This window comes from Corvus brachyrhynchos, unplaced genomic scaffold (assembly GCF_000691975.1).
Source record: "Corvus brachyrhynchos isolate BGI_N302 unplaced genomic scaffold, ASM69197v1 scaffold98, whole genome shotgun sequence".
Lineage (NCBI taxonomy): Eukaryota > Metazoa > Chordata > Aves > Passeriformes > Corvidae > Corvus > Corvus brachyrhynchos.
The window spans coordinates 1,077,402-1,084,575 of NW_008239762.1; the positions used below are offsets into that span (position 1 = coordinate 1,077,402).

Sequence of the window (7,174 nt, forward strand, 5' to 3'; positions counted from 1 at the left end):
GGGACCAAAGGCCAAATCCCGCCTTTCTGTGCGGGATTAAATATGCGGTTTAAATATGTAAATTGTGAGAAGCGTCATTAGTCTGACAGACTGTCCATCAACTTTGGTTCAACCCACTACAAAGATACAGTATAATTTTTGGAAGAATGTAAAAATAAGCTCAAGATAACAGTAAGTTTTATAAAGATGTGTCCAAGTGCTTCCTTGGCACAGCACTGTCACAAACTCAGACTATCCTGCTGCCTGCTGATCCCAGTGAGGTCAAGAAAATAACCCTTTGAATGAGCCTCATAATCTAAGTTATCTGGGTTCAAGGTGGTTAACTTAAGTATTTTATTGAGAGCTAGCAGAGATGCAATGCCCCACAAAAATTTTCCCAAAAATGCTGGAAAAGTACACCAGCATCTCTCAAGCCTCTCAGTTTGGTGTATTCAGGGGTGCAGTGGGGAGATTTCTTCAGTTCAGCAAAGCCAGCCTACACAGAAAAGGGTGGGGTACAAATAAAGCTGCAATTTGGGTACAGTGTAATGCTTGGGAAAGATTATAAACTCAGTCAGGACCAACTGGAGCCTTAAAAAGTAACATTTTTTTCTGAGTTCTACAATTGCATATTCTTAACATCATTTTTCCAAATCCCTGGCAGTATCAGATTCTAAACAGGATGTCTTTTCTCCTACACTTTCGCTCTACTGAAAGTTCTCAAATAAATTTTATTCCTGGTTTTATTCCTGGTATTCCTGGAGAAATTTAATCTAATTATTGTGGCTCCTGGGCACATGTCATCAATAACATTAATTAGCTTAAGCACTACTTTATCAGCCATATCTTGTCCCAGCATCCCCATGAAACAATAAATGATCATTTAGAACAGAGATTTTAGACTTCCCTTCAGGCAGAATTAGCCATAGCAATTTGAAAACTCTCACTTCAAGGATCTTATTTTTTCCTTCACCGGCATGATATTAAAGCGACAAATAAAAAAGTGGCTCACGTACTGTGTTCAGAGGGCTTGCTAAATACCGATTTAGGAGCAAGACAAATGTTTTCTATCCCAAAAGACAACTTCACTTAGACACAATTATTCAGCCAAGGAATTTGCCTGTTTTCCTCAAAGCGTTCTTTACTAAGGCACATTACCCAAACAAATATTTTCATATAAAATACCTAATTTAATAGCTGCATAAGTAGTAAGCTTAAAAAAAAAAAAAAGAGTAAGTATTTATTGGATCTGAAATAATTCTTCATTTTGCTCAGCATGAAAATTTACCTCGTGTTTTCTAAATTAGAAACGCAGCATTCACCCAGTTCCACTCAGTTTCATGGAATATAGCACTTTCTCTTCATGAGGAGGTTTGTTTCTGAAGATGATCTAGCAAAGCCAAGAAGTGCACTGCACAAACACACGAAGTATGTAAACAGCTCTCCCAAAACTTGAAGTGATAAAGTTCCAGTTCATTAAAATACTGTAAATAACAGAGAAAACAAGTGATATTCACAGATGAGCAGCTTAATACCTAAGCAGCCTCCAAATAGCTATAAACAATTTAGTGCAAACGTCGTGCTGCAGACACAGAGGCACCAGCCCTACCTACCTCACCAGTCCCCTTCAGGACACTTTCCAGTCCACTCATAACCAACAGATTCAGTCAAGCAAGCTAAGCAATTATTTATCTTGCTTCTCCAACTGATGGAAAAACAGGCTTTTGTAATCATGTGTGTAGATAACACATTTCCTATAAAGCTGCTTTCCCTGGATCAAACAGATCAATAGGCCTGGCCAGCTTATCTGTGCAAGTTTCAAGTTTACTTTGCAGGATCGCATGAGAACTGTTATTACTCCCTCAAGTCATGTAAACTCTCACTCATCTAACTTTCAAACAGTTTTTGCCTGCAGACCTCAACTTGGAACACATTTGGAATGCCCTGTAATCTTATCTTGAACTTAACCAGCAAGTGTAATTCACAGATTTAGTGACAGATTGGTCAAGTGTCTCTGCTTTTCCTAGCTCCATTTCTCAGCTGTGGTAAGTGTAGGAAAGTTAAAAAGTTTGATTGGTTTTAAATACTGGGGGTTTGGCGCATTGTTGGGTTTTGTTTTTTTTTTTTTTACGTAAGCTTTTTTCAGATTTTTTAAAAAATTAATTTATTTTTACAGCCCAGGGAAAACCAAAGAGACACTTTCCATTAAAGTATTGAAATATTTTAGAAGAAAGAAAACGCTATGGGAAATCAATTTGAGGGAATACATATCTGTTTCAGCAGAAACACACTCTATTGGGCACTATAGAAGACCATTTTAAAAGCTGATAGATACTTAGCACAACTCCCACCATTCCACCAGCACAAAAGGGAATGTGCAACAGTGTTAAGTTACCTGTCAAAGTATAACCTCAAATCCTCTGGCAACATTCCCACAAGATGATGGGTACACTGGAAATCAAGAGTTTAGATACTTTAATGCTTGTTAAACCAGATAGTTCTTTGTTTAGCAAATCCGAATGCAAACTGCTCTCTGGTTTCATGATTCTTTTTGTTCACAGCATGATTTTTTGGAAGCTGTTCACACAATTATACTTATTTATTTTCATAAGGCAAGCTGTTTTAATATTAATGTTATTTTACAATCAAAATACCCTTTAGGGTATACTAAACAGAATAAAGAAAGCCAGGTAACTAAAACACACACCATTAGTGACCACAGAATCATATTCAGGTCAAACTTTAAATATTTCCTCATCAAAAAAACCCAAAAAATCCAAAAAAACCAAGGTCTCAGAGCTGCATTTTTATCAGTGGAATCTATGGCATTATCACCTCCCCTTTACTACACCTACCTAGGTCAAAAGTGAACTAGGCTTTATTTCAAGTTTGTGAAGCTAATTCATTGTTCATCACAAGCTGGCTCTTAAGAAAACTCATCCCAGAATTAATGTGACTGCATTTAAAGCCAGTTTTATAAAAATTACTTAAAAATCCAGTTGCTCAACTGTAGTCAGTATGGAAAACATCTGACTTCATTCATTACAAATTACTCTAATTAGTTTCATATAGAGATACTGTTCTAAACTGCACCTAAAGATATTTATGACTGGGTGTGGGGGAGAAAACACCATACAATGGGGGGGAAATTAAAAACACATTCCTTAATTTAGTAAAACCTAAGGGAGGCAATTTACTGAGTCAAAAGAATAATTCCACATTCAAAGTTTACTTTATACTTTATGAGGAATAATTTCTTATATTAGATAAGCTTCCTTCATGTAAATGAAAATAAGAGTCTGCATTAAATGAAGGCATTATTTAAAGGAAAAACAAAACACCCGAGAAGAAAAAAATACCAATCCTGAATTCTGTATTTCTAGCAATGGGATTTTTTTACACCTGAAATTTCTTCTGGGCTGGGATTATATGATGCTGCTCTTGCCAGTTTTCCTTCACCAGACTGAGGTCTGGCAGAGCTGAGCTGACAGGTAGGAGCAGTGTAACAGCACGTATTAGCACAGGGTCTATTGTACATCAAGTTGCAAAATTATTCTGAGATTCAAGAGCCCCTGGCTGATGGCCCAGTAAGTGTAGATTTTTCAAAGTAGATGGAAGTGACAGTCTGGTTTAATACCAATTTTTATGCTAATAAAGACATGCAGGACCTGTCTTCACCAGTCACTTCTGAGTTTTTAATCAGTTTTTGGCCATCCCTGTGCATAACCTAGAGGAACCATTTCACACAACAGTGGTCTCTGGAGCCAGCGGTCACTGGCAAAGGGGACTCAGGAGTAGGCACCATATTGACAGCTAAGGGGCAGAAGACGGACTATTGATCCTTCTGTGTCTTCAAGTCAGCTGCCAGAATTCGGGAAGTGAACCACCACTGCCACCATCTCCCACGTGCCTAAAGCTGCACTGCACTCAAGGGAACACTTTCAAGAATAGACTCGCATCCTCAGCCTTCAAACAGTCCAAGATACGGAAAGATTGTCAGAAGCTGTTTACAGTCCTACATTGTACACTCCCCCCAGCCCCCCTGCTGACTGCTTCCATCCCTCCTTAAGTTGCTCAATTCCTTGTCCTCATTCCACTCTCACTTATTTCAGAACTTCTGTGTTTCACCTGGAGCCTCTCAGCCTAATCAGCCCTGTTCCCAGGGGCATTTGTGTTTCAGTTTTTAAGCTATAGGACACAAGCCACACTCCAAAAATTGCTTAAATGGGGAAGTGTCCTTACAACTCACAGAACTGATGATACATCTATCAGTCATGGTACCACCTGCATGTTTAATCTCCTTCTATACACTTTGTATTCAAAATAGTACAGAGGGAGTACAGGCAATGTGATTTTGTAGAGTGAAAGGTCAACAGCTTTCATACAAGATCTGTATCAAAACACTATTTTATTTGCCCCTAAAGATTCTCTTTTCCTTGTATTATATTTAACAGTCACAAAGGCATTAAATTAAACTTTAAAAAAAGAGCTATTTCTATATTCAAAAGTCAGATTTTACTAAAAACATAGGCAGGTCCCAAAATATTAAGTTTTCTGTTATTCTCCCCCAATTTTTCTTTTGTTAGTATATAGCCCATAACTTGGGTCTAAAAGGCTGCAGGCTGCTATTAAAAGGACAGTTTAGCAGCCTGTAACAACAGGTGCTTCCCATCAGCAGATGACAATAAAGACTACAGAAGAAGGATTTTATTGCTGCCTGATCACTGCAATGACAACATAGAAGCAGGACAATTGCCACTTGCTGTTTTGCTTTTTTTTAAAGGAAGTTTTTCATATAAAGTGTAACTATACAGTTCACCCCTTATGACTTTTTCTTTAGGCAAAGAGAAAACACAGCCAAGGGAAAACCATAAAATAAACTCTCCCTCAGCAGAGCAACTCTTTTTTTTTTTTTTCTTCTTTGCCCTGAAACCTTAGATCTCTTGGAGTACTGGGCTAGTCCTCACTTTGCAAGGGAATGTTTTTTCACTGGTTATTTCTCAAAACATTCAATTCTACCCCCTCCCCCCACCAAAAAAAAATTGAAGTCCTCAGCAAATTTAGTACTTTCCAGAAGGAAGTAACTGCTGGGACTACTGTAGAGAATTCCAGAGCTGTCTTCCACAATGGAGTGACCAGAGAACGTGGAGGCAAATGAATATATATATATATGGAATATATCATAACACATAGAAATAAGAACAACTGTATTATTACATACAAGGTGCTAAGTGCTGACCTGCAGTTTCAGAGCTGCACCACAGTGTTATAATAAATGCAGTAATGGGCTGCTTCCTTCGCAGGAATCTCAGCATTTCAAGGTTTGATTAAGGAATGGAACTGTTGCCAGGACTAAGCTGAGGAAACAGAACCTCAATCCTTGAGAAGAACTGAAAAGTCTCCTGCAAGTATTCTGCAGCATGCTGTACATATAATGGATGGACATGTTTAAATACAGACATTTGATGCCTAGATTCTTCACTGGAAGTACCCCAAAAATGTAACTATCCATTAAGAGAGCTGAAACAAATACTGCACCTTATAATCTCCCTTACTTCCTTCCTAAACAAAAAGAATTTCCTAAAACACCCTTGCTGCACTTTAACTAAGAAATTATCTTTTTCTCCAAACAAAACTGAAAGAATATTAAGTTGTTCCAGAGAGACAATATCAAAGAAACTCATGAACACAAAACATACCATATGTCTCACTGTAAAGTCAGAGTGTCTGTGAACAAGCTCATCAGTTTTGTGAGACACGTGCCAAAACCCTGAAAGAAATTGCTGCAGTTCCCTCTTGGAAGCTGAGAGTTATTGACCAAACCAGACTTGGAGATCTTCCATCTTGTTAAAGGTGCTAATGATTCATGTATGCAATTTTTGAAGAAAGAAATGGTCTTCAGCAGTGAGTTTGATTTTTCTGTCAAGAAGTCAAACTGCGCTTGAAATTGTGCAGTGCTGTTATCTTAGTGAATGTGCTGAGACACTTCAGAGAAAAATGATAATTCAGTATATTCCCTAAACAACTTGCCTTCAAAAAGAAAAAGATATATATGAGGTTTCTGCCTTCTGTACACCCTACTTGTTAGACCAAGTACTTTCATTAATGTGTTCACCATCACAGTGCCATGACACTGGAAGCACCTATAAAAAAGCACTTGCAAAGTTTAACACTGTCAAAGTTTAACAATGCCAAAAGCCTTTCCAGCCAGGTAGGCAAAGGATCACTTGTGTCAGGTGATCCTGTACTCATGTGTTTTGTATGCAAAGCCATGGAAAAGTTGTGTTGCAGTACATTTGTCATATTTCCTGTCATGATGGAAAAATAAATAGCATGGAAAAGTGTTTTCTATTTGTTTACAGAAGCTTCCATTAGAACCAGGGAAAGCAGAGAGGGAGAGGGTTGTGTCTCATGCAGGGAAACTCAGTGTTATTAAGCAGACACAGGAGGATAAGAACTTTTTGTGTCTGTATGTATCATGACCTACATTTAAAAAAGATTTTCCTCGTTATCATTCATTTTCTGGAGTTTCTAGTTAAGTCACACCAATCAGTAAAGCTTTCAAAAATACGTACTTAAAGTGGAGAAGACGAAAAAGGAAAATTGAGTATATTACTGGGTGAGAGAAGGGGAAAAGTGAGAAGCAAAAAACTCATCTCTCTGGGCTGGGATTCAGAATAAGTGGATAATCTTAGATATGTCTCTGGTTTCCAATACTACAGCTGAACATTCTCTGTTAGTATCCTGTCCTAAACTGCAATCCTGACAGAACACCAGAAAACCTAACATGAGCGGCAGTCATTGTCAGGAACAATGGATCAGTTAGATCAGTTTAGTCAAGAGAAAGTAGTCTCAAAGTATTACTTCCTGTTCTAAAGCAGAACTACTTCTCAGGAAAGAGTTACCCATAGAATACCTTGTGAATTGCAGAAACATTAAAAAATAAAGAAAGATAAATCCAGTTTGCTGTGAAAATTCCTCTTGCAAATCTGGTAGGTGGCTGGTCTAGGCAAACTCTATTTAAAGAAAACAAAATGCATAGAAGATATGCTTTGATCTCAGATCCCCTAACTGGGCATGAATAAAATACGTAAATCATTGTCATGAAGAGAATACACAGCAACTTAATCCTGCTCAAAGATTATAAATGTGTAGTAAAAGGAAAATATATCCCTCAAAGAAAGATTTTCTAAAT

General features: G+C 37.7%; 1 long non-coding RNA gene across 1 annotated transcript; it reads left to right on the top strand.

Annotated features, from left to right (window-relative positions):
* Positions 1–43: 43 nt before the first annotated feature.
* Positions 44–7,174, top strand: LOC108448759. The gene is made up of 3 exons (XR_001864774.1): positions 44–129; positions 6,271–6,277; positions 7,164–7,174. It is a non-coding gene; the product is annotated as an uncharacterized LOC108448759 (long non-coding RNA).